Source organism: Canis aureus, chromosome 1, assembly GCF_053574225.1.
Source record: "Canis aureus isolate CA01 chromosome 1, VMU_Caureus_v.1.0, whole genome shotgun sequence".
Taxonomy (NCBI): domain Eukaryota; kingdom Metazoa; phylum Chordata; class Mammalia; order Carnivora; family Canidae; genus Canis; species Canis aureus.
This window is the reverse complement of record NC_135611.1, coordinates 62135687-62159520: the sequence shown is the minus strand read 5'-3', so window position 1 is coordinate 62159520 and position 23834 is coordinate 62135687. Positions and strand designations below refer to the sequence as shown.

The 23834-nt window shown below is 33.6% G+C and overlaps 1 protein-coding gene across 6 annotated transcripts in view; it reads left to right on the top strand.

The window, feature by feature from the left end:
* Nucleotides 1-23834, top strand: part of LOC144316120 (uncharacterized) — a 480356-nt gene that overhangs the window by 109309 nt on the left and 347213 nt on the right. For 4 of the 6 annotated variants that reach the window (XR_013381950.1, XR_013381955.1, XR_013381956.1 and 1 more), the window contains exon 6: nucleotides 2404-2569. The gene's annotated coding sequence lies outside the window, so the exon portion shown is untranslated. Of the gene's footprint in view, nucleotides 1-2403; nucleotides 2570-2805; nucleotides 2880-23834 lie in introns of those variants that run through there. The other 2 variants (XR_013381959.1, XR_013381954.1) reach the window with 2 other exon arrangements.

Genomic DNA, 23834 nt, shown 5'->3' with positions numbered 1-23834 from the left:
ACATGGACTAGATTCTACCTCACGTGTCCTCTCTGGACCACAATTCCTAAAATCTTCCTTATCTTTCCTCTGATCTAAAACTACTTCCTCCGGTTTTTTTCTTTATTTTCCTTGATTTTTTTTTTCTCTTGGCCTGTTCAATCTTTGCTTTTGCCGTCATATGGATTTTTTATCCATACATTGTTTTTTGGGGTTAATAGCCAGAATTTTGAGTGATGAGAATAATTGATGCAAATTATATACTATGTGATTTTTATGTTCAAAGATGTCCTATGTAGGAATTATGTTATAGAAATCACTGAAAAATATTTTTCCTTCTGATTAGAGTTACTCATAGTTGTCTAATGAAATGTATATATCTTCTATTTGGACCATTCTGTTTCCTGATCTTCCTGTAGGAGGGCTTTCCTCCTATTTCACCTGAAATATCTCCTGTCAGAGAGGCCTTCCATAATACCTCATCTAAAGAAATCTCTAAGCTTTCTTTAAACACATCATTTACATTTATTTCTTGCCTCCTACAATATAAATATATACAATTATCTTTCTAATTTGCTTACTTGTTATTGTTTTCCCTCTCCTGACAACTTAGACAATTTAAGCCACATTATACCATGGATCTTGTCCATCTTGTTCATTGCTGAACTTTTAGCACCTAGAATGGTGCTCTGTAGAGACAGATGTTCAATAATTATCAAATGATTTCATGTTACTTCCATTGAACCAAATCTAGTACGGCTGGCTGACTAATTTACCTCAAAGCACAGAACTTGTGAGGGGTAGAACTGGCAGTCAAATCCACATTTCTTCCATTTCAACATTCATGTTCCTCACCAAGACCTTTAATTGCTCTTAGATTACTTTTGGATTCTACCTAAAAATGGAAGATAAAACAAAAGCCATTCTCTCCTTGTGTGTACCAATTCAGAGTCCCACACTTTCAAACATTTTAGGTAGAATTGTTAACCTCTAAGACAGCATGCATGTTTTCCAGAGTCTTAGATTTATTACAGTTATAATAATTTAATTAGTAACTAATGGGACATTCATTTCTTAATTTAGTTTTTAGGAAACTTCAAGGAGATCTTTTGAACTCTTTCCATATTGTGATCTAAGAGTGCAGCTAGTTTTTGAAATTCTCTTTTGTTTATTCATTCAGTAATCTGTAACTTAAGTAGTTCATTGGTCCAAGAATTTTTGCATTTATGTGTTTAAGACATACATCATCAAGTCTAACTATGGCATTTGAATAATTTGTGAGGTACCCATGCTTCAAGTATTTTATACATAACTTCTGATTTATTATTATGACAATCAGGGACCTGGAATTTATTGGTATTATGTCTTCAATATCACTAGTACCACCATTCTATTACCCAAAGAATTAAGATTTCCGTCCTTGAAGGAGAATGATGTTGGCATTTCCTTCTCTTTAATGCATCCATGAATGAGCATAAACCATTTATCAGGAGAAGGAAGAAATTAGAAGTGTGATGATTTTATCATTAAGAAACATGTATTTTATTGTGAAATTGAGAAAGATATATTTTAAAGGGATTTTAAATAAGTACATTTGTTTTGTATTTTACTAAGTACCTTAAAATGGAAATTATGTTCTAAAAACATTTTTATTTTGAAGGTCAATTTTATAGGTAAACTAGAGAAGTTTATTAATGCTTATAGATATATATAAAGAAATTAAGTATACCAATTAAAGCAGTTTTATTTATTTAATTTTTAATAAAGATTCTTTCTTTATTTTAGAGAGAGGGAGGGAGAGTACAAGTGGGGAGGGGCAAAGAGGGGGAGGAGAGGCAGAGGGAGAAAGAATCCAAAGCTGACTCTGCGCTGAGTACTGGGTCTCAGTCCCACCACTGGGAGACCGTGACCTGAACTGAAACCAAGAGTCACACACTCAATTGAGGCACCCAGGCTCCCCTTAAAGCAATTTTAATTTACTTTCCTCATAAAATTGGGGTGAAACAAACTCAGAAGACATGTAATTCCAGCTCTTCAACTATATAAATGTTTCTAATGGGATAGGTAGAAAAAAATTAAAATATCTTCTAAAAATAAAGATTGCAAACAAATGAACTTTTAGTGTGCTTTTCCGAACACTGTTGGTTGTATACAAAAGTTACATAAGAAAATATTTTGGTTATATTATTAGATCATTGTTTTTACATAATTTCTGATTACCTTAGGTAGAATCTGTTAAAGAAGATGTAGGAAGATTTAGGCTGAGGGCTACTTATGGGAAATAAAAGGGCAAAAAATTAAAAGAGGTTTCTGCTTTATCAATACACTCAGAATCCTGGAACTATAGAGCATTCTGAAAGGTTAAGAGGTTCCATTCAACTCTGATAGTGTGATTTTCCTCAAAATATTATTATTATTTTTTAGATTATTTATTTTGAGAGAGAGAAGTGTGAGGAGGGGCAGAGGGAGAGAATCTTCAAGCAGACTCCTTGCCTGGTGTGGAACCTGATGCAGGCTTGATCCTACAACTCATCACCTGAGCCCAAACCAAGAGGCAGATGCTCAGTTGACTGAGCCACCCAGGTACTTTGTAAGTTCCAAATATTATTAAGAAAATTCATAAACATTTTAACTTTGTTGGACGAGACTAATGCTATATTGTTGAAAATGCATATAAATGAAAAGCATTTGAAATACAACTTTATGGTTGAGTATTAAAATATTCTGGGCTTATGTGGCTTTCTAAAATAATTTAAAATTTATTAAACTAATTTTACTGTGGAGATTTTTTACTTGAACCTATATTTTTTGATTTTTCTAAAACAGATTTGAGAGGTCAATGTTACTACTTAGTGCCTCTAATTATATTTCAACATGGGGAGATTTGCCTATTTGTGAGGTCAGTGGTAATATTTTATGATTATTCCTCATGAAAATATTATTTGATTATATTTTATGTGTTTTGTAAACTAGTAACTTTTCCAATGGTAAGATGGTTTTAATTTATTTGAGAACAAGAAGACATAGTTTTTCCACCATAAAAATGAAGAAATGCAAAGCCAGCCATCTGGGACTAGTTTTAATAGCAGTGCACTTATAGACGGTATAGGAAACTTAATACCAATCAAGGTAATTCATTAGTTTTCTTGGCTCATTTGTATTTAAATAGTAGCCAAATAAACTTTGCAGATGTATTTTTAAAAAATGCTATGGCTCGTATTGGTACTACTTCTTACAAAATGCCTCAGTCATAATAGGAGTTTCCAGGTTCTGCAATAAACTCATTTAAATTGCCCATCTTGAGAAGCCTAACTCCTTTAAGCCAAAGAGCTCATCTCTGTGCCCATGACTTCTGAATACCATGTTTTTTGCGCTTACAGTCTTAACACTCAATGTTGAATGTATATATATTGAATTATTTCTCTGTTATGTCAATAATATTTAGATATTAACTGTGAGTCCCTTTGAAGTTCTCTTAAATCATAAAGATGCTTGGGGGCAAAAATAGAGCACTAAGCTAGTTAGTTTAATAAAAAGTTTAAACACTATAAAGATTTGGTTCACTATACTGATATATAAAGTGATGTATAAAGTGTATTATTTACAGGTTTCATTGAATTAAATAAAGTTTTTCAGTGTTACTTGTAGCTTTCATAGAATTATAAGGCATATCTAAATGAGGTAGAACAATATTGATGTTAACTCATGATTCTCTGAATTTATTTTGACTTGAGTCTATATACAATATATAGGAAAAGTGAACAATTGAGCTAAAAATAAAATGATTAAGTTAAAACTTTGATATTCAGGAAAATGCCACTTACAGCAATGAGTTTTAAAAGACAGGAGAAAATCAGAATCACTTATGGAAAATTTCAGTGTACATGCTCTATATACAAAAAGATTTTACCAGAAGCCATAAATAGAGTATGGTATTTGGAGAAAAGCAGACATGGTTTTGATTTTAAACCTTGTGCCTTACTAGAAATATAATATTGGACAATTTACTCAAAGCCAGATTGCAAATCTAAACGCCATGCCTACAGTGACCTGGCAAAACTGAAATGAGTGAAATTGGCAGAATGGGGATTTGGTGATCTGGAGTGTCTGTGCCTCATCCAAACTGAATATCACTTGTTTCCATGCTCAGTATTTTTAGATATTTTGATTTCTCAGAGAGGGTGGATATGTATTTTCTGTGTTCAGTCCTCTGTTTTTTTAAATCAGGCAAACAATTAAAGTATTCTAAAGATACCTCGGACTGAGATTCAGACTATGGATGCCAGATTGTGATGTCTACCTTTGTAGACATTAAACAAGTAAACATTTATTTCCTCATAAGAAAGAGGGTTTTTGCGAAGATTAATGAGATAATGTCAAAGTTCCTGGCATGTTGCAGGTCTTTAATAACAGTTCGTTCCATTGATCTTTCCTACTCTATTTTCAACTTCCTTTCCCTAATCAGTAGAAACGGACAATAAAACCTGCATCTACTATGCAGCTTTTAGCTGTTGTATTTTACAAGATACTGATTTAGCTTTCATATTAATGCATTGTGTTTAAGACTATCAAATAGAAAGCATGGTTTCCTTATCAACTTTAAAAAAATTATTTTATTTATTTGAGAGAGAGAGAGAGTCTCTGAGAAAGCAAGTGGAGGAGGAGCAGAGGGAGAAGGACAAACAGTCTCTCACATCGAGCCCAATTTGGGGCTCCAGCTCATCACCCTGATCGTGACCTGAGTCGAAATCAAGAATTGGATGCTTAACTGACAGAGCCACCCAGACACCCCGCTACCCTTTATCAACCTTGAAAAAATACTTTTACGAGGTGTTTACGCAGATGGAGAAGGGATAGTTGATATAATTTCTAGGGCTACTTTAAAGAGCCATTAAGCATTCCCTGGCAGGTACGTCCAATCCATGCGGGTGATCAGACAATCAAAATATACCTTTCTGACTCATATGTTACATTATGTGTCTGTAGAGCTTTATCACAGGCTACAGGAAGAGTTTCTAAGGTAGCTGATGTATATATTTTTTCATTTAGGGACTACACAGAATAGTGTGGAAATATGAGGTTTTATGCCGATGGATCTGGGTCTGAGTATTTACCCTGTCATAGCCTGAGTTGCAAGACTTCGGTCAAATAACTTTTGTTTTGTTTTCTTTTCTGTAAAATTGGGACAGTACTTCTGGGAAAAGGGTTGGGTGAGGGTTAGATGAGATAATCTGTGTAAAAGAGCCCAATAGATATCAATTATCTTTTCTGTATTGTTTCTACCTTTAATATGATGTAGTTTTCATTTATTGTTACACAATAATTTATTACTCTTGGATAATCTAATCCTAGATGTATAAATATGACATTATACTAGATCATGGCTTGTTCTTTGGCCAAGTTTGAAGGTAGATGAACCTGTGATTCTGGACACTTCCTCAATCCTTGTAAATTTTTGAGTTACTTATTATCTCTTGAGGTTATTTTACCTATAAAATAGTGAAGCTTTCTATGTTTTGTTTTGATTTTTAAAAGTAGGCACCAAAAAAAAAAAATAAAAGTAGGCACCAAATATTTGTTGGATAAATGAGTAGAATATATTTATAGAAATATATTCACTTAAAAAATTCTTGAATGTGTCAATGCACAAATCAAGAGATCATATGACTCTGTAAATTCAGTTCTATAAAATATATTATTGTCTTACTCTTCCATCATGAGATTCCTTTGTTTTTTTTCCTACTCTCTATCAGTAAATCTCACTTAATTTGTAGCAGACAACCATTACCTAGAACACCTAGTTGATTATAGTTATAAAGTGTACAGTAAGAAATGACTTTTCAGATGGTGATGTAGTTCCAGTCAAATGAATGATGTAGGGGAAGTCACACTTAGACCTAGAATAGTCTTATTTAAGGGTAGCAGAGTGGTGTGTATGTTATACTATTTAATGGTATAATAAACTCTACGTATATGTTATTTAATATATAGGTGAGAGTTATATAAATGACAGCTAATGCTAAAGTCATTGTTAAAGAAATATATGAAATGATGGACTCCATACCGTTAGTAATGTTTTTCCCGAATAATGGGATTCTGGTGACTTTTACTTTCTTTATATTTGTGAATGTTTTTTAGCAGTATTATTTTGGGTAAATATTACTTCTATGACTAGATGAAACAGTAATACTATTTTCACTGAGTTAAAGAAATATGAAATAATGTTTTTAGAAAAATAGGTCATTATATATTTTCTATTTATAACAAGTTTAATTCATTGTTACTTAAGCTATAGTAAAAAAATTGAAGCAAAACTTAAGAAATTATCAGAGTAGGATAAATATACTTTTAAGTTATCTTAATTCCAAAAAATATGCATCTAAAAGTAAAAATATATAATATATATTTATTAAGCTGTTTTTAGAAAGAAAAAATAAGAATATGCTATATTCAAAAGAACAACTGGACAATGATTAGGCTATAATAAGAAATTGTTACGTATGATAAATATAACTATGACTTAACTTCACTGATCAATTGATCATGACCTTTTCTAGTAGTCCTCTCTTCTGAAATTTTTCTCTGTGACTACTACCCATAAAATAGTTTTTAGATCTAGCGCCATCCTTTGTTACTTTATCCTTTTTGTTTTTCTCTCTTGTATTTATCTTTACTGACTACTTACCTCTTGATACTCTTATCCTTTAACTTTCACCACATAATAAAGTCCTAGTCCTAGTTAACATTTTAAAAATTATGTAGAAATGACTACATTGGTAGTTAATATATTACTATTATTATTTAATATTTGTTGAATAGATAAAAGGTTATGTAAAAACCATGCCATAAAAACTAGAGATGTTACCTGTTCTTATGTTGTTTTATAATAAATGCAATGTAACATTTCCATCAAAAGGACTTTAGTATGCTATCTCATTCATAGGAAGGAATAAGAAGTAATACAAAATGTCTCTCTGGTCTACCAGGCTTTGGAGTTCCTATGGTTTTTGTCTTTGATAGCATTAAAAACCTTTAAAAAACAATTGGCTGTAAAGCTTATCTGAACTGAGGAAGGGTAAACTTGAGTTAGAGTGTTCTGGTTCCCTAACTTTAAATGGTCTTATGCCATTCTAAAATGGTATGGTGCTAAAAATATGTTCAACATTCAGTGTATGGTTGCTGAATTGTTCTTATATTGATAGACTAGGTGAGAACAAAAGGTCAAGAATGAAAAAGTTCAGCACATAGCTTCAACTGGAGTTGAGCTTGTGAGTAAGCTCACAAGTTGAGCTTGTCATTCTTGGAAATAGAGGTAACTGGCATTTTGGAGGTGGATTCAGATTGAATTAATAATGACGGCAAAATCTTAATCATTTCAAATTTAGTATTATTTACAAATACACTTTTAAATTCAAATTCTCCAACTTACACATTCCTTTTTGGTCTTTTCTTAATCATTCTATTTCTCTCTGCTGCTTCTTGTAGAGATTTTAATGAACAGTCTAGTTGTGATTTGCAGTGCATACTCTGTGCCCTTTAGAAAGGTTGGATTAATGTATCTTGTATTTTTCTTTTTCCATCTCCAGAAGCTTACTATTTTAAAGCCTTTTGCAGCTAGAGAATCTGATGATAAATCATCTTGTTTACAAGCAAAGGTTAACAAACCTTAGCTGGTAATAATAATCCATTAGTTATTACTTATAAAAGGAGACTGTATTTATATTGCTACATGGAGAATGATACAGTCCTGTGATTCCTATAACTGTATTTATTAATGTGTCAAGTAGTAAGAATCCCAGAATAGGGAATATATTACTTAATTCCGTAAGAAGGTCAAATTGAAACACACAATTTTGTATGGTTTGAAACATCTGTCATTAATAAAAGCTATACTAATTTTTAACCACTTGTAGTAATCTATTACTATGAGTTAGACAGAGGCTCTAGAAATTAATTAAAATGTCACAAAGGAGATTTATAGTGCCAGAAAAAATTATGTTAATTAGTATCTAGTGAAAATCTTTCATTCTTAGGTGCCAAAATATTTGAACCAATATTAAGTGATTTTTAGCCAAGATTAGTTTATTTTCCAGTAATAAAATATGTCAAATTGTAAGTTGTGTTTATTAATATAGCTTTTGTTTTTTATAAGCCAGAATGAAGTCTATATATAATTGGCATATTTTAAATCAAGTAATTTTAGAAGCTAAATATAACTCTGTAAATTGTGATTTGGAATTTAAATTGGATATTATTTCTTAGAGCCAAGTGGACTTCATAAATTTTAGAATTTATTAAATAACTTGTTTAACATTGGACAGCTTTTTGTTTCTCTTTGGAGAAGAATCCAGATCTAAAAGCAATCTATGTGTGAGAAAAAAAGGACTAGTTGAAACATTATGAAAGCTTTATGAAGGTTTGTTTTCCAAGTGGAGGTAAGCAGCTTTATCCCTGTATATTTAGTTGGCTAGCGAATATTTAAAGTAAATTTCCATCCCTGTAAAGATAAGTCTCATTAGGAAGTCCAGCTTTTTTGACAGTTAGATTTCATTATAAAAATCCTTTCAATTCTGCTTTGCCTCTCAATGTTTTGATGATAATTTTAAAGAAAAATCTATATTTGAGAATATAGTAAGTAATTTGAGCCACATTCCACATTTTATTACTATAGATCCTATGTCTATATATCGTGTGTTGTTTTATTATTTCCTTCTGCTTGTTTTGGATATAATTTGGTCTTCCATTTTAGTTTCTTCAGGTGGAAATTTAAAATATGGATTTAAGACCTCTGTTCTTTTTAAATTTAAGCATTGAATGCTAAAAACGATGTTTTATGTATTCCTTTAGGTTTATTCTACAAATTTTGATATATTGTGTTTTCTTTTTTATGCAATGCAAAAAAATTTATAATTTCCTTTATGGTTTCTTCATTGGCCAATGGTCATTTAGAAATTTTACTTAACATAAACATCTGGGGAATTTCTAGGCATTTTTCTCATACTGATTTCTAGGGTAGTTCCATTGTAATTATGAAATATACTCTGTATTACTTAAAATTTTTTAAATTGTTGATGTTTGTTTTACATCCCAGTATATCTTTGTGGGAGGTTCCATAAGCATTTGAAAAAGCTATATATTCCCCCACATTTAGATGAAGTGTTGTATAAGTGTCAGGTCAAATTGGTATATAGTACTGTTCCAATTGTCTGTATCTTTACTGATATTCTCTCTTGTACTAACAGTGATTTAGAGAGAAGTGAAATCTAATAATAAATTTGTCCATTTCTCCTTTTAATTTCATCAAGTTTTGATTTTTATATTTTAGAACTCTGTCTTTGGGTGTATATACATTTAGATTAATATGTCTTCTTGATGAATTGACTTTATACCACTAAGTAATATCTTTCTCTTCCCTAATGTTTACTTATTCTGATGTTTATTTTGATATGATTTTAATAATTCCAAGTTTGTCTGGATAAATGTTGAATAATACGTAATATTTCCTTCTTTTTACTTCTAACTTGTCTACTATCAGAGAGGTTTCTTGTAGACACTATACAGTTGGCTATTTCTTTTTCACGCAACTTGATAATGCCTGCCATTTAATTGAAGTGTTTAGATTATTTGCATTTAATATAACTATTAGTTTAATAATAGGACTGTTGTTATGCACCATCTTACTATTTGCTTTCTGTGGTCCTGTTACTTTGTTTCTCTTCTTTCACTGCTCTTTTTTGGGCTAATAGCTTATTTTTGATGATTTCATTTTATCTCCTTTATTGGCTTATTAGCTCTACCTTTTTAAAAAAATATTTGGCCTCGGTATTTACATTTACATCTTAATTTATCATAAATTACATCTTAATTTATTTACATCTTAATTTATCATAAATTACCTTCAAATATAGTTTATTCCACTCCTCTATTTTATATATTATCATTATCATATATTTTACTTCCACATATAATATAAATCCCACAATATATTATTACTATTTTTGGTTTGGACAGTCTTGTATCTTTTTTTTTTTTTTTAAGATTTTATTTATTCATGAGAGACACAAAGAGAGAGAAAGGCAGAGACACAGGCATTTTTGGTATATTGTGGAAGAGGCAGGCTCCATGCAGGGAGCCCAGTGTGGTACTTGGTCCCTGGACTCCAGGATCACGCCTTGGGCCGAAGGCAGGGATCCCCCTATCTTGTATCTTTTAAAGTCAACAAAGGTAAGAAAAAAAAATCTTTATGTTTACCTTCATTTTTACTGTTTCTGGCATTTTTCATTTCTTTGTATAAATTCAAATTTCCATTTGGTTCCATGCTTCTGCTGAATGAAACCAAATCTATTTCCTTTAACATTTACTGTAGTGAAGGTCTGCTGGCAATTACTTTTTGCCAGTTGAAAATTTTGCCATGCTGAAAAATGTTTACCTAAATTTTAAAAAGCTTTTATTTTTCCCCCCACTGGGTATACTGTTTTTTAGAACTTTTTTTCTAATATCTTAAAAATGTAATTCCATTGTTTTTTGGTATACTCTGGTGAGAACTCTGCTGTAACATCTTTGTTCTTTGTAATTTTGGTTTTCTTCAAATATTTCTCTTACACAGTTTTTTTTCCTCTTTCTTAGATTTTTATTTATAGTAGTGCATTTATAGCTGTTATTGTCCTTTACCTCATGGATATTCTATTTAATTTCTCTTTTAGCTTGGATAATTTCTGCTAACCTATCTTCATTTCATGGATTTTTTTTTTCTTTATAGCTGTGTCCAATATGTTGATAAACATGTCAAAGGAATTCTCCATCTCTGATATTGTGCTTTTAGAATTTATGGCATATCTATTTAACTCTTATTTCATAGTTTCCATATCACTACAGAAATTTCCTGTTTTTATATGTAGTTCACATTTTCTTGAAGATCTGCTAACATATTAATTGTACTTACAATGTTGTTTAATAGTGTCACCATATGGGACTGGTTCTAATTTTATTGATTGGTTTATCTTTTCATTTCCTTTTTGCATGTCTCATAATTTTTTTACCAAATACCAGATATTGTGTACTGAAGAACAGTAAAAACTGAAGTTGTTTATTTAATCTCATAAATTAGCACATTTCTTCTGTCAGGTTGTAAGTATGGAGGGTTGATCAATTTTGTTAGTACCTGAGCTGGGTTTTTGTTTGGTTATTGGTATTTTAATCTTTATTGTCCTAAAGGCTTTGAATTCCTATAATGGTGGGCTGTTGTTATCTTGTGCTAGGATTGGAGCCTGGAGTGCTGGGGGGTTTCTTTCAATGTTCCTTCTCTGTCTTCAGCTTTCAGGAGTCCCTCCATGCCTGCAGCATAGAGAAGATCTTTGTGCATATTCTTACCCTTGTCCCAGAAATAGACTACTCTTGATGGCTGCTCATGTTAGGAGAGGAAAGTGCTCTATTACCTGGTCTAGACTCATTTTTAGGTAAGCTCTCTGTTCCTGAGCCTTGGGGATATAGTTCTCACACACCTGGCCTTTTCCCTCATGTATGACAAACCCTGCCTTGTATATTTTGAGATTCTTGGGTGGGAGAGTATTTCCTGCCTTTTTACCAGTAGCAGACCTCTGCTTTTATCAGTGTAGGATCTTGAGTCCAATAGATTTATCTGTTACTCTTTCAGGAACAGAAAATTTTGCTTCTTCCCTTTCTACTCATTCCTCAGGAATAGTGAATATGGCAATGTCTTGGAAACGGGAGGGGTTCTTATTTATTTCCCAGAAGCAGATGGGGTTGTGCCTCTACCATACCCCCAGAAACATAAGATTTTTCCTTGAATCCTAAGAACAGTGGCACTTTCTGCCTCTATTCCAGCAACTTAATGTTGTTTTCCTTTGAGAAGAGAAAGATCTGAGAAATTATATAGAAGTTTTATATCTGTTTCTCAGGGGTAGCTGATCACCTACATATCTATGTTATTGAGGAAAGTTCTCTCCAGTTTCCTGCCCTGCTCTTAAATTTTCATGGGATAGAGTCATGGAAAAAAGCTTGTGAGTGTAAAATATCCTTCTTTCTAGGGATTTTAGTTTTTTCAAACTTACATAACAATCAATTCTCAGACTTTAAGAATTTGTTAAAATTTTAATGTGATTTATTCTTCCCTACTTCTATAGTAATTACCTCGTCCTCTCATACTTTGCCAAAGGTGAAATTTTGTGTGTACTGTTTCTCTTTAGAGAATTTCTAACTCTTTGGAATTCAGTGTATTTGCTTGCCTTGTAACCCCAGTTCTCCTATGGACTGAAGAACATGTTTGGTTGGTGGACTTTTTCTTGTTATTAAGATGGTAGCAACATTTCCTTGTGGCTTTGTGAATCCTAAGCAGACACAAATCCTCCTTCAGCTTATAGCCGTTTTAAAGCCACCAGTTAGAAAGAAGATATTAGCTTAGTAGAATTAACAGAATAGCAATGCAATGTGAGTCACTTAAGATTCAAGGAGTATAGTAGGCATGATTTTAAAAGAATTACAATATTGAAATGTGACCAATGAAACAATTGAGAAGTTGTACATGAGGCAACTGGATATTGGTGCCTGGAATTGTGAATGAAATAATGAATTATGTGGTATTTCATAGACTTTTGTGGTTATATTCATCACAAAAATAATTAGTTTTATCTTATGTTGGTCCGATAAGTTTCTTGGAGGAATAGAATGTAAATTTTGTCTTAAAAGATGTATGGCTTAGCAAAGAAAGAGGGATGGGCAGTCCAGATAATGGAAACAGCAAATTCAAAGGCATGAAAATAGAAAATAAGTAAAGATTATGGTATATTGGAAAACAGTAAAGTTACCAGCTTTGTTTTGTTTATCTATATCAGAGGTTGGCAAAGATACCTACAAGCCTCATCTAACCTGCTGCTATTTTTGTGTGACCAGTAAGGTAAGAATGGTTTTTACGTCTTTAAAGGGTTTCTGAAAAAGAAAAAACAAGAGGAAGAAGGAGGAAGAGGAGAAGTAGGAGGAAGAAGAGGAGCAAGAAAAGAGGGAGGAGGAAAAGGAGGAAAAGATTAGGAGATAATGGAAGGAGACAATGAGTAGGAGACAGAGCCCATATGTGACTTGCAAAGCCTAAATTATTTACTGTTGAAACCTTCTCAGAAAAAATTTTCCCAACCCTAATCTGTAGTTTTCCTGTTGCTATTCTGTTACAGAGAAATAGAAATCCTCCCCAATTTTTCAAAATGTATAGTAAGATAAGTTTAATTGTCATATTATCTAATTTCTCTTTTATTTGCTTTCAGTTGATTTATCAGGTTAAACTGCTTATAATTATACTTTGAACTATGTATATTTTTTGTGCAATATGTTTTTCAGTTATGATTCATTAAATGTGACTTATAATTTCTTAGATCACACATATTGCCACCTGGGTATTACACTGCCCTTTCCTTTGTTAATTGTAAGTCAGATACAATCATAATTTTGTTTTTCAAATTGCCATGAATCTGTGACACAGTTAAGGAAACTGATGAGTTTGAGGATTTGGAGGCTGATCAAGGAATAGACAGGACCATGAGATGACAAAAATGTTTAGCTAACTTGGACAGCAGAAGACCTTCCTGAGAAAGTAGAACAGGGCCACCATCTGGAAGGGGGAGAGGACAGGTGAGCTCAGTGGGGAGTCTTGGGGTCAGAGAACTCAGACAACTGTAGTTTATGGTGTTCTATAGCCATAAGGTTTGTTTTACCTTTGGCTCTCAGATGTTGAATGCTGTTTTGTGGGGGATGCAAAATGGGATCTAAATTGCTAAAATATGTTAATTTAGGCTATGTTTAAAACAATCAGCTGGGTGTGTAAGATGTCATGTTTGGGGCTCATGCTCTTGGGTTAATGGCTTTAACCTCTTGTGAAGAAATAAACATAGGAGCTAATACACAGGGACCATTTTTAACATATGTAGATAGCAGAAACTATAAATCCAACTAAAGAAAACTCATGGAAGAAATACTCAATCCATCAATGGTGAAACAAGAGATTGACATTGGATTTCTTTTTTCCATGAAGATAGTTTTGACTTTCTGATTTCTTTTATGCCTTTTTCCTTTATGCTATTCCTATTTGCCATATCTCAGGTGACAGCCACATGAGTTAGATAGAACTGATTATCTAAACCCCTTTTCCTTCTCTTTCTCTTTGACAATAACAACACTTGTTGTATATCTTCAGAAGATGTGTGGCCGCAGGAGAATAAAAAAACTAAATCTGATATTCTGATATTTTCTTTCAGATTTTAAAATATAGGTTTGGGTACCTGGCTGGCTCTGTCAGAGGATTGAACTCTTGGTCTCAGGGTTCTGAGTTTGAGCTCCACATTGGGTATAGAGATTACTTAAAAGTAAAATCTTTAAAAATATAAATGAATAAAATACAGGTTAAAACATAAGAGTGCACTTATCTTGATGAGCATCGAATATATGGAATTGTTGAATCACTATATTGTATACTTGAAACTAATAGAAACTATATGTTTCTATGCTAGAATTAAAGTTAAAAAAATTAAAAAATTTTAGGAAAGGATCAACCTAAAACAAAACAAAAAGAATGCCATTTGGATGGCTAATTTGGGGATTTAGTTAAAGCATTTTATACTTGTTTTCCATTTTTTAAAAAGATTTTATTTATTTATTCGTGACAGACAGACAGACAGACAGAGAGGCAGAGACACAGGCAGAGGGAGAAGTAGGGTCCATGCAGGGAGCCTGACGTGGGACTCGATCCTGGGTCTCCAGGATCACACCCCCGGCTGAAGGTGATGCTAAACCACTGGGCCACCGGGGCTGCCCTTATTTTCCATTTTTATGAATAATCAATAAGACCATTTAAAATAGCAAATGGTGTTTTCATAAATACTGTTTAAAATTTAACTTTTATTTGTTCAAATCCTCAATCAAAAAAGTATTGTTGGGGTGTCTGGGTGGCTCAGTCGGTTAAGCATGTGCCTTCAGGTCAGGTTATGATCTCAGGGTCCTGGGATTGAGCCCTGAGTCATCCTCCCTGCTCAACAGGAAGTCTGCTTCTCCCTCTGCCCACTCACCATGCTCTCTGTTTTTAAAATAAATTAAAAATCTTAAAAAAAAGTTGTTAACTGGTAAAATATTTGATATCCTACAATGTGCTTTTTAAAAAAAGTTTTTATTTATTTATTTGAGATAGAACAAGCATGAGCAAGGTGGGGAGGGGAGAGGCATAGGGGGAAGCAGACTCCCCTCTGATCATGGAGCCCCACACAGGGCTCCATCCCAGGACCCTGAGATCATGACCTGAGCCCAAGGCAGACACTTAACTGACTGAGCCACCCAGAACCCCCCTCAATGGTTTTTTTTTTCTACAATGTTTTTTTAACTTTTTCATCTGCACCCTCAAATATTCGAAGGAAATAATTTTTTTATGGGGAAATTCACTTTGTTATATAAATTTGTTCAGGGCTTGGCATGCAGAAGGCAGAAAGGCCAGGTACATTATTTTCTGACATCTGTTGCTCTCAGCAAATAGATATCAAACCGCAACAGGGAGATATCTGCTTTTTGTTTCATATTTTAGAAGACAGTTTATAAGTCCTAAAGTCAAATCTGATATTGTTCAATCATAGATATAAGGATCAAAGAAGAATGTAAAAGTCAAAGTAGGAAAAAGGGCAAAAAGAAACATGAATTCATTTTTATTGGTCTTGTTTTATTAGTGGATTTGACAAAAGAATTTCATAACATGCTTTCTGCCAGTTCATTGCTTGACTCTGGCTTTGATGATTGCTGGCACCTCCATAAGCCCAGTGGACTTTATGGTGAGGAAAACTGACTCCTGTTAAGTAAAATGTCAAGATAAACTCAGTGAGGGTTTTTAAGAGATTTAAACCTTGGATTACAAATAGCAGAAGTAAAGAAAACACATATATTGACATTCAACTTCAAGAAAGTGAAGACTTCATAATTTTACTAGCAATGACCTGTTAACTAAAGATCATAGTACCAAATATTTGGGAACAAATCGGTCTAGCTTAGAAAATAACGAACATTTATTTTTCAAGCTTGAGATCAACAGCAAAACTGCATGATTCTAGTGTTCATCTTTTCTGATTAAGATACTAATTTATTTATATAATTTTTACTAGGATCAAGGAGTATCAGTAGAAAATAGTTTTGTATAATCCAAAAGATTATTTCTAAGAAACTTGATTGATTAATGTTATCAACTAAATTGTGTCTCTTCACCAAAATTAATATGTGGAAACCCTAGTCCCTACTGTGACTTACTTAGAGATGGAGTTTTTAGGAGATAATTAAGGTTAAACCAGTTAACAAGGATGGAGCCCTATTCTGATAGGACAGTGGCCTTAGAGGAGGAAGATTCTCTGTTACTCTCTCTGTCTCTTTCTGTTTTTCTCCTGCCATGTGAGAACATAGTGAGAAGGCAGCCATCTGAAAACTGACGGGAACTCTCATGAGAAACTGAATCCTGCTGGACTCCAATCTTGGAATTTCCAGCCTCTAGAACTGTGAGAGAACAAATTTCAGCTGTTTAAGCCATTCAGTCTATGGTATTTTGTAAGGGCTGCCTTAGCTAACTAAGACAATTAATTTGTATTGCATCGCTATCTTAATTTGATGCAGGATATGTGAGAATAATTACCTCCTTGAAATACTTTAAAAGTCTTTTCCCCAAAGGAAAAACAAAAAAAGCAGCAAACAAAATAATAGACCGGAGATGTTAATAATTGATCCTGACATCAAGTCACCTTTCAATTGCCTTTTAGGGGAAGGATGAGCACAGCATGGCTTTTCCTCCTTTCAATAGACTAGAACTTCTTAGGAAACATATTTCACTATTCAAAGGTTAAGGCTTTCTTTCAAGTTGTGTACTGCAGATGTTTAATTAGATAAAGACTCCATATTTTGTCTGGTAAGATTTTGTTAAGATACAAGCTCATAACTGTCTGAACTTTTCTTTTTTCTTTCTCCCTGCCTTTCACCCATGCAAGCCTTCTTTCCTTCAAATAAAGTTTCTAATAGTTTATCTGATTTTTGTTATATTTGTATGATTTGACTTTATGATAAAAAATTGACTTTCTATTTATATTTTGCCCTCTTTTTTTGACTTGGAGAAGCCTCATCAAATTGCCTGTGAAATAATAGTTACTCTTTGGCCAATGAATTCATGTGCAGGGAAAAGAATGTTAGAAGAGATGAGATTTAATGACATGAAAAGAAAATAGCATACTGCTTTTTAGGCATATCGGGCCTTCCTCTAACTCATCTTGAGTTTGTTAGGATATCTGCATGTGTTCAAATAATGTTTAGTTTTTAGGTATTAATTATGGAATTAGTGAAGATGGTATGTATTATGTTTAAAATATATGACAAAAACTACAAAATGGAACTAATTTGTATAAAAAGAACATATGAAAGTTTCAGGCTGCAGCAGAGGCAACTTAAAAGAAAGATTCGATACTGTTTTATGACTTTATGTTGGATAGTGAAAAGAGGGACGTCTCCCTTGCATGTGCTTATCACGCATGTTCATGTTCTATGTGCCAGAGTGGAATGACGGTAGGGGTGGGGTGATCACCTGTCTTTTTGTTTGTTTTTGTTTGCTCAGTTAGATTTTATTTAACTTTGACTGAACTTAAATGACTTGGATTACTCACAGCAGCCCAGTGGCTAAAAATTTAGGCATTCATAAGAAAATCCAAATAATATCTTTCCTTTGCCTCCAAACACAAACAGGATGGAGAAATCATCTTTGAGAGTTGCATTGGCAAAATGTGGTCTATCTCATTCCTGGACTCTACCTAGCTTGGCAATTTACTCAGATGTTCATATGTCTGTAATTGGCACACTACAGTTTTTATGCCTCCATTGCGTAGTCTTTATTGGGTTTTTCCCCTGTGTTGGTTCCTGGGGTTGAATCATGAATCTGTAATCTGAGAAGGGAGGTGAGAGGGAACTCTGGCAGAAAAAAAAAAAAAAAAAAAAAAAGAAAAGGAAAGGAAAGAAAGAAAGAAAGAAAGAAAGAAAGAAAGAAGAAAGAAAAAATAAAAAAGAAGGCCCCTTCTTTAAGCCCTAGTGGATTGAGAGGAGAGAGGGATGCAAAGCTGGCAAACAGATCGGATGACAATGTTCTTTTGTTGTGTTCCTCTCCTGACTGCTGGCTTCTCACCCTGCAGATCGACACTCAATGGCAGGGTAGCGGCTTTGTAGAAACATCCAGGCAGATATATGGGGTCTCTAAGAAGACTGGAGGGAGCTGTAGTCCCATAGGAGAGCCTCCAAAAGCCAGATCACAGTCATCTATTTAGGGAGCAGGTTCGAGTGCCCTCACCCATTCAGAAACCAGGCAGGAGTCCAAGGTGTGTTCTTGCTACATCAACCATTTTGGGCCTGGTGCACATTTCCTCACTTAGATGACATTTGAAGGGAGGAGGGTGAGGGAACTCTCAAAGACTGAGCATTTCCCTAGGGATATTAAGCCATCCGAAGAAACCATTTAAATCAGAGCAAATATGGAGCTAAACTTTAAATAGATGGAATATTTGAACTGAAGGACACAATTTAATGTAGAAGAGATAGATTTTGTTAATCAACAATTCCAACATTTCTTAGTACCTAGAGGGGTTAGGAAGATTGTTAGCTCTAGATATTGAGGCAGTGTACTTATTTGCATATATGAATACAACATGAGTACAACTGCACTTCTGATATACATGATTTGATCTTCATAAAATTATGAATGTTGCATAATGGTGTTATGTGTTATTTATATTTGTTAAACATATAGGTGATCTAGCTTTGGGTGTATACTGGTCTCTGAAGGTCTCTGAAATAGAGATATTTACATTGACTGAATACTTTTGTTCATATTTTCTTATCCCTAAACTTTAACGTACTTAAATATTTGAGATGATTCTGAAAAATTCCTTAATTTTGTCAGACATTAAGAATAATATAGTGGAGAGAAGCATGGACAATGAGTCAAAATAAACTGAATTAGGGAGGAAGAATGCTTGAATAAGTTACTGTATTTCTCTGAGCTTTAATGTTTTCATCTGTAAAATAATTAATTCCTTTATTCCTTTTACTATTAGAAATCTATTATTATAAAAGACAAAGTAGTGGACTTACTCTATGGACTCTGCAGACTTAAAGAAGGCCTAAAGCTTTTCTTAAAGAACTCCAGTATTGAAAGCCTGGGCAAAAAAGAATGATTCATTGATGGAAGTTCCCAAAAAACAGAGCGCAGGGAGGAGGGAGAAAAACCAAGATCATACAGTGTCATGAAAGCCAAAGGAAAAGTGTTTCAAGGAGTGGTGAACGGTTTTGGCTTTTACTGCTAAAGCTTAAGCACAATGGGAAATGAGAAGAAACTGCTGTGTTTAGCAATGTGGAGTACACTGATGACTAGTCCAAGTGTGATATGAGGGAGTGGTGGGGAATAGAACCTGGACCGCAGAAAGTAAAGAAAGTGGTGAGGCCTGGGAAGTCATGAATATAAAGCCACGCTACTTATAAATTTTGCTGTGAAGGGGGAATAGGACCGTAGCTAGAGGGGAATTGAGGGAAGGCTTTAAAAACAAGAGGGATTTGACACTGATGGAAAAGTGGGGCAAATGGAAAATATGGTAAGTACCTAGGAGACAGTTCCTGGTACAGCTGCAGAGGATGGGCTCCTGTGCACAGGTTGGTGTCAGCCTAGAAGAGGAGAGAACTACCTTCCTTGTATCAGTAGTCCAGGAGGGAAGGGTGGGAAGGTCCCAGCAGGTACACAGATTCCCTGTGGGGCGCTGGAGTCTCTGTCCAATGGTGTGCATTTTCTTCACCATGTAAGAGACACGATCATTTGTTGTTGATGAGATTAGAGATCTGGGATAGGTTAGGGGGAAAATGGAAGATTCCGTTAGAGTAGAGGTAATTAAAAATGGTTGTGAATAATTAGCTGACTAGAAAAACACCTTTGGCACACCAGAATAAAGGGCCAGTTAGAGTTAATTCATGCTTTATATAAAATTCTGTCTTCCTTATTAGAATGCTAAGGTTTAAAAGATAGGTTTTTATTCTTCACACTTGTCTTATTCAGCCACCAAATAAACATTTTTATTTAGCAATATTCCCCTTAGTTAATAGAAAATAACATTTTACTTATCACTGGCAAGCTTCTCTAGTCTCATATTTTAAACTATAGAAACTATATCCTGTCTTACATTTTGTAGTAAAACAATTGAAATACTAAAACTGAGCTCAACTTTCAGGTGTGAAAATTATCTTTAGAATCTTTGAAGCTAAATAAACAAAACATTCTGTCCCCTGCACCCACAAATTTTAATATTTTAAACAACTGAAATGATACAAATCCTTTATTGTTTTCAAGGTCCTATCTTATTTTATTCAAATGTTTTAGTTCCTTATGCAATTTGCCAAAATCATTGGAGCTTCAACCTTAATCCTTGAATTTCTCTTTGTAAAATGAGAAAGTAATGTAATTTTCTAAACTGAGGTTGAGGGCTAGCTCAATTAGTGGGATAATTTTAGGTGTTACTGGGTGTTTATATATGTAGTCCAACCCCTAATTATTGCAGTTTTTCCTATAATAACAGAGGTTTCTTAAAGACAATTAGGATGGGAACTGTTTTAAATATTCTGTTTTTTTTTCCACTTTATTTCAGATGAAGCTTTCTATGTTTTATTGCCCAAGAAAGAGGAGTAGATTTCTCTTTTTCTTTCTTATAACAGATTTAAAAGACAATTGCAGATGTCTTTTTAGTGGGTTTCTGTTTAGCCTGCTGATCTCTTTCTGTTCTATATCAATTTTATATAAAAGGAATTCATGTTCATTGGCTTATGTTACCAACTTATTATAAAATCATCATCATCATTATCTCTTACTCTCTTTTTCTCTCACCATCTTTTTAACCAATTTCTAGTATCTTTAAATCATTATACCCTTAGACTCCTGTTACACTATTGCTGGGCAAGATTTTTTTCAGAGTGAGCTAAAGTAGTCTACTGGTCAGGCTGCTCAAATTCAGGTTTGATTTTTGAAAAAAGGTTTTTTGTCACTTGGTAAAGATCATCTGAAGAGCTGGATCTTAATTTTAATTGTTTTTTAAATTTTTTTATTTTATCCCTTGACCTTGATTTTCAAGATACATCTGGGGAAATTTGACAATAGTGGCTCTTTTAGAGATGTGTCTTGGTTTCTAGCTTGGCTGATTGTGCTTTGAGTTGAAGTTTCAAAGTGGTTTTTAAAGAATTTGGGGTTCCTCAAACCTCAAAAATGGCTTGCATGTATCTTCTCTTTTGTTTTTATAAAGACACTTGTAATATGAGAGAAATGGGATATCTTGGAATGTTTAACCTCAAATAATTCAATAAGAACACATTTTGGTTTTCTTTAATGATACACATTTTCAAAATCCTTCATGTATTTTAGCCCACAATAGCATGCTATTTACAGTGGGGTCAGAAGATGGATGCTTTTAGGATCAGACAGCTGATTCTCTCTCTCTCATTCAGTGGTTTTGGACTTCTTTTCACTTTCAAAGTAATTATGCTGACCTGTTGATGTTGTTTATAATGAATCTGTTTCAGTCATGCACAGAAAATAAGTGTGTGCGTGTGTTTGTGCATGTGTATGTGTGTGTGTGAGACAGGATTCTCACTATCACCAGTCACATGTCCCCAGGCTTTGCTGTCTGGGGTCATATTCTTCAACATCTGCCCAATATTAGAGTTCCATCTTATTGTGTGGTCTTCCCTTCTTTGACAACTGGAGAAATTCGTTCTTTTATTTCTCTGAATGGTAAAGAAAGATTAAAATTTATTATTCTCTAGATTCTCTGTTTGAAGTGAGCTTATTTTTATTATTTTTTTTATATTTGTTTAAATCCTGTATCTTTTCTAAACTAGCAAGATGTGGAATCTTAATAGCAAGATGTGGAATGTAATTCATTATATGAAATAGAATGCTTACAGATAAAAGATTTATTTGAATATTTTTTTCTTTTTAATCTGATTTGGAAGAGGATGATAAAAAATTCAACATGCCCGAAGTCACTCAGTGATATTTTTATACTGATTGAGAAGTATGATACTAATTACAAAATTTGGGACAAAAAACCCACAATGATTGAAAGACACACCTCAGGGGCACCTGGGTGGCTCAGTTGAGCCTCTGACTCTTGATTTCAGCTCAGGTCATGATCTCAGGGTCACTGGATCAAGCCCCAGATCAAGCTCTGTGCTCAGCGCCATGTCTGCTTGTCCCTCTCTCCTGGTGCTTGCTCTCTCTCAAAAAATAAATAAAATCATTAAAAAGAAAGAAAGGAAGAAAAGCCTCATCATTATACAGTTTGAATATTTAGACAAATTCATCTCATAGGAGAAAAAGATTACTTTTTCATCATAAGAGTACCCATCAGATCATCATAAGAGTAAAGTACTAACAGCTTTTCCAATCTAGAAAGTAATACCTCTCTGAAATCAATGGTGAAATTTTATGTGCCATTTGATTTTTATCCTCAAATAAGAATTGACTTAAATCCCGTTAAATGAGCCTATATTACTACTTTGTTGTGTCATTATTTATTATTCTGTTTCATATCTAATAGTTTCTTCAAGTGTTTAGTCTCTGAAGGCAAGAACCCTATTGTATGCACGTCTGTATTTCCTAAAATATTTCAGAGAAACTAGATAGTAGTTAGTATTCAAAAATTGATTTATTTGGGGAGTCTGGGTAATTTGGTTGGTTGAGTGTCTCACTTTTGATTTTGGCTTAGGTCATAATCTCAGGGTCCTGGGATCAAGCCCCAAGTTGGGCTCCACACTCAGTGAGGAGTCTGCTTGAGATTTTCTCTTTCCTTCTCTCTCTTCCCCTCCCCCTCATTCATAAGTGTGCTCTCTCTTGCTTTCTAAAATAAATAAATAACTAAATAAATCTTTTAAAAAATTGATTAATGAGTAAAAAAAGTTGAGAATGACTGACTGCCTCCAGTTACTTGTTTTTCTATTCCAAAGCCACAATCTTGCCTGTGATTCTGTGGGTACATTTAGAACTTAGAACCCTGTGTTTTGAGCTGGATGAAAATGTTAAGCTATCAAGTGGTTAAGTAAAAAAGCTGCTTTGATGCCACAGAAGACCTCAGATGAATGCAGGCGGTTTCAATTACCATAAGGAATCTAGACTTTCCATCTGCAAAGTGTTTCCTTACTTCTTATCAAAATACTCCCCACTGGATACTCTTGATAAATAATGGTCTGATTTTTATACTTACTGAAAGTGGTTTGACATGTTTGCATTTAGTTTGTCAACTGATAGGGAGGAAATAGAAATATGTGACTTATCAATGTGTTGTATTCCTTGTCATAAGACAAGCCATTTAAGTATAAAAGGCCAAACTCCCACACACTCATTGAAGGTTTGCATGTTTTTTTTTCAATTGAGTTTCATTTTCTTGTATGTGCACATTTCAGCATATCACACTTATTTGTTCTCTTTGTATTTATGTATCATAAGCATTGAGCTTGGAAGAAGTTTAGGTAATGAATGATAATACTGCAAAATTTATACTTTATAATTAAGATAAAGTGTTAAGATTAAGATAAAGTCCAGTATTAATGTTTTATGACCGTGTTGGTGATGGTGGGACCCTCTTGCTTCATAACAATTTACAGATTGCTACTGGTCAGAAAAATGTATAAACCATTATCTTGATGTAACTGTGTTTATGATTTCAAAAGAAATAGCCAGTAAATTGAGAGACATATTTTAGTGGTGGAAAACTGGAAATTAGGAATAAGTTCTTCAGAGTACAAAAATTATCTTCAAGAAGATA